Source organism: Eumetopias jubatus, unplaced genomic scaffold, assembly GCF_037043125.1.
Source record: "Eumetopias jubatus isolate StellerSeaLion01/CBP00866 unplaced genomic scaffold, mEumJub1_p1.0 scaffold_107, whole genome shotgun sequence".
In the NCBI taxonomy this organism is placed as follows: domain Eukaryota; kingdom Metazoa; phylum Chordata; class Mammalia; order Carnivora; family Otariidae; genus Eumetopias; species Eumetopias jubatus.
In genome coordinates this window covers 313642-324681 of record NW_028274913.1, presented here as the reverse complement: position 1 = coordinate 324681, position 11040 = coordinate 313642, and positions in this window count along the sequence as shown.

Genomic DNA, 11040 nt, shown 5'->3' with positions numbered 1-11040 from the left:
ATGAATTGTCAGGCTTACGTGTTAAATTTCCAGGTTTGTTCGTTTGTTTGGGCAGAATTTAGCTATAGCATATCTATTTCAAAAGAGAATTGGGCTATAAATCATTTCAAAAATCTTCAGAAGACAGAAACAGTAAAATCTTCAATGTGGCAAATTAGTCATTTCTGACCTTACATCATTTTTTTACTTTTTTTTTTTAAAGATTTTATTTATTTGTTTTTGTCAGAGAGAGACAGAGCACAAGCAGGGGGAGCAGCAGAGAGGAGAAGCAGACTCCCTGCTGAGCGGAGAGCTCGATCCCAGGACCCTGGGATCATGATCTGAGCCAAAGTCAGACACTTAACCGACTGAGCCACCCAGACGCCCCCATTTTTTTTATTTTTAGATTGATAAAAGTCATTGTTAAATTAATTTGCCCAATTCCTGTTCAGCCAGTATATTTTAAATAACGTTTTCTTATGCCCTCCCTTTTAGTCAAGGTTCTTGAGATGATTCTGTAATCAAACCAACCATGGAAGCAATATAAGCAAACAACCTTCTTTTTTTTTTTTTTAAATACTGTAGGAAATTGGATCGTGTAATAACTCCCAAAAAGTACCATCAATCACAGTTTAAAAAAGAAAAATCTGATCTAATGTTTTTTTTTTTTTAAAGATTTTATTTATTTATTTGAGAGAATGAGAGAGAGAGAGAGCATATGAGAGGAGGGAGGGTCAGAGGGAGAAGCAGACTCCCTGCTGAGCAGGGAGCCCTATGCGGGACTCGATCCCGGGACTCCAGGATCATGACCTGAGCCGAAGGCAGTCACTTAACCAACTGAGCCACCCAGGCGCCCCTGATCTAATGTTTTAAAGAGAGGAGCCCAGTGATTCTCGTAAACGAGTATTTCAGAAGAGCGAGGTCCTTCTGTAATGACATCACAGCAAGGAACTTGCGCGCCGCTTTCCCCTGAGATATCTGTGTTGGGGAGGCTGAAGGGCTGGGGCCTTAGGCTGCCGCTGGGAACCACAGCATGAAACCAAGAGCGCCAAGGTGCTGGGGTGTAACGTGTACTGCAGAGTCTGCAGCGCTGACAAGAGCGTCCCTGTTGTGCTGAATAAAATTAATTAAGAGGTCAGAAGATAAAGCTGTGAGTTTCCCGTGTTAGGAAAGGCGTTCTGTGAGTCATAGCTAGAGCCGGCTTGGGACCTGGGCCAGAGAGGACTGTGTAGTTGTGTGTTGTGGGTGCCGGCTTGCAGGGGCTCGTGTCCTGCTTCCCTGCAGCTGGGAGCAGCCAGTCCTGCCTGTTTATTCCTCGAAAGCTGCTTGCGACCATCCTGATGGGTTTCGTTCCCAGAGGCGCCCTCAGTCCATGTCTGCCGTCTCCTGGGAGCCACAGGGGACACACCGGCACCCTTCATCCTGTCTGCGTGGCACGGGGACTGACAATTTTGTTTTCTTCAGTCTTTTTTGTGTATCTGCCTTTTTCTGTACCTGTGCATGGTTCCAGAAGTGCTGATTGCTGGGCCTGGTGTGGAGCCAGTGCTTCTCCATTCTAGGGACGCACTAAGTGGCCCCCATAGCTGAGAACCACTGAGTCTCGTGAGTCTTCCTGGGCGCTCCCTATGGTGTGCGGGAAGCACCTCGGCGGAGCAGGTGGGGAGTGCCGGTGTGCGTGGTCCCTCCACAGTGCCCCCCACAGGCCGCACGGTGGAGACAGACACTTGGGACCCCTTTACCTTGTTCTGACTTCATAATGACGAAGAACAGTAGCAAGAAACCCGAAGTGCACCAGCAAACGCTTGGTGTTTTACTAAGCTTTATGCACCGCTGTATGATTTGAAAACCAAATTTATTTTTGAAGAGGTAGTTACATAGGCACTGCCTTATTTATTTAGTCAGGAAATTATCCCACGGTAACCAAAACAAGCTACTTTAGAAATTATGACATGTCATTACTCAGGGGCAAAACAGCCAAAAAGATGAAAGTTCAGTTTTTCTTTAAACGTGGAAAGCTGAGACCGGTTTCACTAGCTCCAGCCTCCCCTCAGTGCTCGCTCACATGGAGACACCTCCCTGTCTCCCCCCCCCCCCCCAGCCCCCGCAGCTGCCTGCCACACCCCTGCGGCCCTGGGCCCCCTCCACTGCGGAGGGTCAGCTCAGGGGTGATTTAGCTGGAGCAGACCTGCTGATGCACCCCCAGTGTCCCAGGCACACTGCGGGTCACACAGCTTGCGTGGGGCTCAGAGTGCCTCCCAGACATGAAGCGTTCAGGGAGCTGTGCTCAAATCATTCCCATGCACCCCAACTTCTCCCCATGCCTCTGCCTGCACCCCACCCAGGATGCTCTTGTTGGTTCACAACCAGCTGACAGTGGGCTCGTCAGGGCTGGGGTAAAGGGAACTTCCACTCTTAAACACTGTTGTATTACTATTAGACATTTTTACAGTAACTTTATTATTCCTATAATTAGTTTTTAAATTAAACTGAAAAGAATGAAAGAGGCTGAAGACAAAGAAGGATCTCAAAGCCTGTTTGATCCTGAACCATCACCTTCATAGCAGCTTGTGTGGGTCGACCTGGCACGTTTTGGGTGTGGTGTGGTGCCACAGGTGTTTGAGGGGAGGGGTAGTGCTCTTTCTCGACCTCCTCAGACTCTTGTCTTCTTTTGTGCCCTGTGAGGGTCTCACCTGGACCGCCCCCCACACGGGTGTCCGGGTCTCAGGCACCGCCCTCCGCCACCCCACACCCCCCCCACCCCCCCCACCCCCCACCCTCCCCCCGGCGCGTGTGTGCAGGTCTCAGCGGGACCCTTGAGGCCCAGGCTGCAGGGAGGTGCTGGGATTGCCCTGCCTAGGGTAGAAAGGAGGGAGCTGTCCGTGGTATTTATCTAGAAACCAGTTTCCTGGGAGTATCAGGCCTTGATGTTCAAGCAGGAGCCCGAGCCCTGGAGTCCATAGCCAGGCCGAGTCTCAAGTCTCGCAGTAAAAGGTCTTTCCCCGTTCTGCTGCCTGATGACCTTGTGATGGCGAACCCCCATCACTGTGGAGTGCCAGCGTCACCCAGCTCTTCTCAGGATCACCGGCACGGCCTGTGAACACGGGGACTGGCCGCGGTGTGGCAGGTGGTTGAGGAACTGCGCAGCGCAGCCGGCTCATCACGGGGAGGCGGGCTTGGGGCACGTGGGGAGGCCCAGTTCCGCCATCTCTCCCGCTCTCCTCCTCGGTGTGCTTGGTCTGGAGTCTGCTGGTCAGGGGATGGGACTTCATTAGCACCACTGGTACACCCTGTAGATTGTGTTGACCACTAAATATGGAGACATCTGTTGTGGCCAAACTGCATGCGGCTTTGGGAATCGTGTATATAGCACATATGTTTATTTGGTAATAGGAAATCTAGGAGAAACTGCTAAGAGGAAGAGCTAAGATTCAGATGATGTATAAATTGCCATCTTAGCATTCCATTATATGCTTTGAAACAGATGTGGGCCCCTGGTCACGGCCCTTTAAAGGAAAGGGGCCATGTTCCTTTTCATACAAAGAAAGGATTGAACACATTTTTTTCTGTATTATATAACAGTCTAGAAATTCTCAAAAATTGCATGTGATTATATATTGAAAAAGGACTATTTCCCAGTCTTAAGCATAGGAAACTGAGACCACAGATGTTTCTCAAGAAAAATCTTATTAGAAGTTGTAAAAATACTATATTCCATGTTTACCTTGTTACCTGCCAAAAGTAAATATAAATTTTATTGAAAATACATGGAATTTTTCATCTTTAGGTTTTTATATAATTCATAACACTTTTTAAATCTTAGGTATGCACAATAGAGAGGGGTCTCATCAATTCCAAGATTACCGGAATCAAATAGAAACTGCCAATCTTATAATTGAATTTGTTCCTTGTTTAAAAATTCTTTCTACTTTGGAGATTGGACAATGATTAAAAGTAGCAGCCCTTTTAAATAACCTTAAAAAAAATCCCTAACACATAGTCTAAATCTGAAAATGAAGAAAATAGAGTTCATCATAATTTTTAAAGAGCTCTATTGATGCAACGTTTGCAAATCCCTAAGGCCCAAGGAAAATAATCTAAATGGTTCATTATTTAGCTTATTGAACTTTGCTGCAGTTAGGTTGACGGATGATGGCAATGCTTCCCAATCACCAAAGCACCGTTTTAAAAGCATTTTTTATTGAATAAAGTGCTTAGAATATTGCACCCTGGAGCTTTATTCAGGGAAATGGCTCAGTTGATGTTTTCTGTTTGACCTCAGCTTTGACCTATCACAACATGGATGGTTAATAAGCAACATTATCATTTCAGAGATGTCACTGGTTTTGTCCATTCTGCATCAACACTCTGCTCTTACAATCCCTACGTGTTTATGGCTCTTGTGTTCTCTTCGTCTTTAGAAAGAATGTAATTTAAGTAGAATGTTCTTGTTTCTGAGTCCCTGGTATCACAGTTGCAAGTCTTCACAACATAAGTGGCCTTCATTTTCATTTTCCTGAAAACAGAAAGGATCTCTTACCTTACCTACAGATGTGCACAAAGGAATGTTTTATACAAATAATGAAATTCTGGGGGAGTTAATGTTAAATCCTTAAAGGCTCTGTGAGGTACAGTCATGAAATACTTGCTGGGACGTGTCATCGGGGAACATCGGTGATACTTTAAGGTGTAGCAAGCGGTGGTAATAGTCGAGTGTCAGTAACTCATCTTGTATTCACCACGTGGAGCCCACTGATGCCCTGTCCCTGTTTCTTATGATAAGTGATCAATATTTCATTTTCTCTGAGAGAGTAGAAAGTTTCACTTGCCTGTCGCTTTATCTCTAGAGCCTGAGCATAGCAAACTGCAGCTTAGTAAACATTAGATGTTCCCTGGAAATTCCTAGACAGAATTAAGACCCATCCTCCTTCAGTTGTGGTGTGTCCCGTGCGAGACCCCGAATGTTGTGAGCCGTCAGAGCGGATATGCGCTCCGTGGGCAGAGCCTTGGTGCTCACAGTCCCTAGCTCCAGGGATCAGGGCACACGGTGACACAAACCCTAAAGGCCTCTGGACTCTTTGGGCCCAAAAAGACTGATTGGCCATGATTTTTAATGACCGCTTCCTTCTGAAAACTAGCTGTTTACTGGTAATATTCTTCTCCGCACTGTGGCAAGAACATTCTGTGTTTACATGTTATTTTCAGGTATAGATATCAGCTCCTCACTTGGACATTTATTTGCAAGAATCAGCTAAAATTTATGCCAAACCGCAAGTGGATTATTTAAGTATGGAAGTCTATACCGTCCTTAATGGCCTTGCTTTGGGGTTTCCCAAAGCAAGCTGTCGTGCGTGGGGTGTGTCCCGTTGTATACTCGCTGTATTGTGCACACTCAGTGGCGTGGGGCTAACTGTGGTGTTGCATTAGTGCATGTGGGGGCGGGCCCCCGGCTGACGGATGCCCCCTCCCAGGAGCAGCGGACAGTGTGTGCACAGCCGACCGTGACTGCTGATCGGAAAGTTTTCCAGGTGATCAGACTGCATTTCATGTTCATAATCTGCCAAGTTATAACAATGATGGTAATACCACACTCAAGAATGAAGACAAGTCTGTGATCAGGTTATGATCTATCAAATGCCTGGTGAGACAGGCATCCCTGGCTTATACCTGGCAGGTATGTGTATGTCATTGCTAATATGATCAAAGAAAGTTCTCCCAAGCTTTTCAGTAATGGCACAGAAGCTTCTGAATAATGGAATTGTAGAGAAAGACTAACGTTAAGATCTTGCCTCATATTTTCTCTCCTACGGAAGGACCCTTGGGAACACCTTCCTATACTGGTTACTTAGCGTGGAAAAGTGTGATGTGTACATAAGTTGCCTGTGACAAAGATTGTGTGTTACTAAGTGGCCTGTGGATGAGATTTAGCCCAGGCTCCCTCTTACATATATTTTTCATATTCACATTTTAACTAATTTTACCTCTGTGTTATTGTCAGTAGTTACATTGTTAGAAATTTCTAAAAGCTCAGTAGTCATGGAAATAGTCATTTTGAAATGTATTAAGCCTTTAAGTTTAGAGTTATCTTTACATTTCAGAGAATGATCTCTCAGCATTACATGCTGTTAGAACGTCAGGCAGCAGCTTCCGGAGGAACATGGCAGCACACAAGGAGGATTTGATAAACCACTTTCCCCACGGTTTATTCCAGTACTGACAAAACTGCCAAAACAGATCAAATCAAGCAGTAGCACTGGAAACTTCCTTACTAAAGAACCCATACCTGAGCACCAGGACAATTTTGTGTTCTGTGGGCCACGGATACAGGGCGAGGGGTGCTAGATGGCCCACCATCACAGAGAGCATCCCCCGGGAGCAAGAAAAGACGTGCACCCCACCTCTGCCCTCTGCCTGAGTTAGAGGGCCTCACTGATGGAGAAGGCAGGTGGCTGTGTGTTCCCTGCTCCTGAGATAATTCTGAGCCAAAGACCTGACCGTTTCTACCCAGCCCTCAGCAGCTTTGTATGTATGTCCTGTTAGTACAGAGAAGACAACCAAAGAGAAGCCCTGGTCAGGAGAGGCCAGAGATCCAAAGCGACGTCCGTGCAAACACTGAACAACTCCCGCTCGCGCTCCAGCTCCCAGGGCACGGCCAGCAGCATGGTGGGGGGCACGGCAGACGGACCTGCGTTCCCCTTGGAGGACGTACCCGGGAGCACCTTGCAGACCAGACGAGAATGCTCCCCAATAAGAAGAACAGTAAGTGAAGTCGCATCAACTAAAACATTCAGAAGGATAAAACAAAACCAGAGGAAAGTAGGAGAAAGAAAAGGTAAGGAGAACAAAAAGTCATGATTGAGAAGCCAATAAATTCAGAAATTGTTGGCAAAAATCAAAACAAAACTAATACAAACCAGTGAGTGCAAACTAAGTGCAAAATTAACCCAACACAAAACTTTTCTGGAACAAGGAAGGCTATTCCAAAGGTTTCTAAATCATTTCATGAAGCCAACTTAATTCTAAATTCTAAAATCTGATCAAGATAACATAAATATACACACAGTAAGAAAGAGATTTACAGATGAATCTTATGACCATAGAGACAGAAATCCTGTAGTACCCACAAACCTACAGTATGTTGAAAGACCATGACCCAGGAGCATTTTTCCTAGGAATATGAGAATGATACAGGACATACATTAGCATGGCTCTGTCGGAGTCAGAAATCACTTGATAATCTCACTTCCATTAGTGAGTGCCTTAAAAAAGGCATTTAAGTTAAAATTCAGTACCCATTCCTGGATCAAAACAAACAAACTAGGCCCCTCTCCACATCTAGTAATAGTCAATGCAAAATAGAGAGGTCCTTTCCTAGCATGATTCATGATACCAGTCTTAAATCAATACTCACCATCACACCAGATAAACTCTACAACCGTCCCAAGTGAAGAATAAAACAAGGATGTCTGCTAACTGCAGTACCATTTCATACTGTCCCGGATGTTCTATCCAGACAGTGTGTCAGAAAAAAATCATTATCGTTATTACAAGGAAATAAAATTACCGCTTAGACATGACATGACTGTATATCTAGGCAACCGAAGAATCATCATTCAGGAGACCCCAATAAAAATACACAAACTCATAGTTTCTTATATATCAACAACCACCTGCTGCATTGAAGATGATGGCCCATTCACAAAGCTACAACAATAAAAATATTTAATCATGAACTTAAGTAGAAATACGTCCTATGGGGAAAAAAAACCAGCTAATTTTAAAGCTGTGCTTCAAAGCACTGTTATTAATGCTTTACCTACATCAGTCTTCTAACAGATTCTGAAAGAGGTGTCCTCATTGATTGTTCAGGTAATTGTCAGCCCTGGCTCCCGTTCAGAAACACCTGAGGAGTTTTAAACCCTCCAATGTCTAGATTTCTTCCAAACCTACTGAAACTAAATCTGCAGAATGAAACATTCTTCAGCAGTTCCTTATATTATTCCTGATTGATGTGTTTTAAAAACAGTTAATTTCAGTAAATGTGAGGGTTGCGGTGTACGTTGCTTAATTAGTTAAGTAGGTACACATGTTCATATTAGACTGTTCTGCAAATCTACGTTTTACCAGCATGGAAGAACCTCCTGTGAAAAGCACTGTGCCGGGAGTCTGTAGTCTTGAGTCCTAGAAACCCCTCACCCCTGTTAGGCCTCCGTTACCCATCAAAGGAGAGCAGGGCTGTCTATTTATGCCTGTACCGGTGATACCCCACCTCTCCCTCCCCCCAGCTCCCTCACAGTTACTGGAATACCCAAAGCAGTCTCGGGCCTTATATCTAATTGAATGTGATTGCAATTGCATACCTTCCCACATCCAGGCCCAAGTGGCTTCAGGTGAATTCAACCAAACATTTAAGGGGAAATAATACCAATTCTATAGAAACTCTTCCCAAATACAGTAGGGAAGAAACACTTGTCTGTGCTAAACTGACACCAGTATCAGACAAAGGCATCACGGGAGAGCTACAAACCAAATCACTATGAGCATAGGTGCAGAAATCCCACAGAGTGGGGGCAGGTAAAGCCCAACAGGAGGTGAAAAAGATAACACATCCTGATTAAGTGACGCTTACCCCAGGAATGGAAGGTTGGTTTGACAGTTGTAAATCGATCGATGTAATTTCCTGCAGACTATAGGGGGAAATCCCTATGATCATTGCAGGAGCTTCATGGGGAAAAACACTTGGCAAAAATCCAGCGTCTGTTTCTGATAAAATCTCTCAGTAAACTAGGAGTAAAAGAGTTTGTGCAGCCTAGTAAGGACATCTTTGAAAAATCCTGCTGTTAACATGATACTTCATAGGAAACAATGAGTAAGTTCCTTCTAATGTTTGGAGCAGGCAGAGGAGGTGTCCTCTCTTTCCACGCAGAACTAGCCAGGGCACTAACACAAGAAAAGAGAAATAAAAGGCATACAAGCTGGAGAAGAAGAAATAAAACTGTCTTTTTTGGTGGAGGATATGAGTATCTTCATAGAAAATCCCAAAGGCTCTACTAAAAAAAAAAAATAGTAATGTTTAAGAAGTGAATTTACCAAGATAGCACATCATAACGCCCATATACAAAAATTACTTGTATTTTTATATACTAGCAGTGAGCAATTACAAATTGAGATTTTTTTAATGTACCATTTAAAATGCACCAAAAGCACATGAAATACTTAAGGATGGATCTAACCAAACATGCATAGATCTGTGTACTGTCAGCACCGAGACAGTGGAGAGTTGAAGAGGGCCTGTGTGTGAGGGCGCATCGTGCTCACGGACCGGAAGACCTGTTGCCGAGGTGCCGACTGATTTCCTGCCAAGGAGGTGCAGTGCAGAGGGGGTGATGCTTGAAGAAGTGGTGCCCAGAACAACGGGACTGTCATACGCAAAGCCTCAACTAGTATCTCTCCCCATGTACAAAAATTAAGTCAAGGGGCACCTGGCTGGCGCAGTCAGTTGAGCGTCTGCCTTCGGCTCAGGTCATCATCCTGGGGTCCTGGGATCGAGCCCCGAGTCAGGCTCCCTGCTCAGAGGGGAGCCTGCTTCTCCCTCTCCTCCCGCTCGTGCTCACTCTCTCTGTCACTCTCTCTCAAATAAAATCTTTAAAAGAATTAACTCAAATTGGTCACAGACATATGAAAAACCTAAAAGTATAAAATTTCTCGAAAAAAAGTCTATAGGCTTGAGTCAGACAGTGATTTCACGGGACACAAACAGCACAGTTTGTAAAAGAAGTTGATGAATTGGACTTGATGGTAAACATCACATTGTTCAGAGACACCATTAAGACAAGGACAAGCCACAGATCTGCAGAATATGTTTGTGAAATACATACCTGATCAATGAGTGGAAACCAAGATACATGAAGACTTCTCAGAACCCGCTAATGAGAGAACTCCCCCCACACAATTCAAGCGTTGGCAAGAGATCGAACGGCACCGCCAAAAAGAGATATTGACCATATAAAACCATAGGAATAGTGAGGCTTCGTGCATCTGTCAAGTGACTGGCGTTTTGTGGGCAAGAATTGGCTGAAAGGTAGACTGGCAACTTGAGGGGAAGAGAGACATTGCTTAGACCCCAGGCCAGTGACACTGGGCACCCGGGGGCATGCCGCTCACGAGCAGGTGCTCAGGACTGTCCCGTTTACGCTTAGGCGTGTGTCATAGGCGCCCGTCAGCCCTCCATTCCAGATAAGAGGTTGTTAGTTCTCTCTTATTGAAGGAATGTTTGTGCTGGCCCCGACCAGTGAGCTGGGGGAGAGTGAGCCCGGTAGAGCTCGGGGGCCTCAGGCATGGAGGTCCTCAAACCACCGCGGGTTTGGGTGTGGAAGGTGACACGCAAGCAGACCCGTCGACGTGTGTGTGTTGTAGTGAGTGCCACAGCGGAGGGAACAGGTGGATGAAGGGGAGAGTGGGAGGGGGCCAGGACAGGAGCCCCCCAGGCTGGACTAGGGATGCTGGACTCATATCTGACCCAGCCGCTCAGCTCAGGAGCAAGACAGCCCCCACGTGTTACTGTTCCTGCAAACCAACCACCCAGCATGGATCCTGGGGGGTGGCCGGTGGGGAGGAGTAGAAAAGAGCCACTTAAGAGCACTCCTGGTGCGTGGGTCTGGAGTCGGGGGCTCACCCAGCCTGCGGAGCGTGTGCACCCTGGGAGGCCGCCACGGATGCCCCACCCCAGGCAGTACAGTCAGCCACGGAGACCACCCTTCGCTCAGCAGCCTGCGGGGGGCGTGTCCACCCCTGCGGGGCTGTCCCATCGTCTGGTGCTGAGTGGGGACCTGAGAACATGTGAACACTCAGGCCCCTACGTCCTCACTGCCGTGGGAAGACCTGCCTGCCTTCAGTTCTGCCACATCTAACGCACAGTCTCCACTTGTGGCCCTGGTCACCCCGATTCAGACACGCAGATCCTTTCTAGGACCAGAGATGTTGCCTTTCTGGATGGCTTTCCTTAATTTTAAAAAGCAGTGAAAAATCCTGGCATCTCCATGCGGCTTTTCAGTTCTCTGCCCA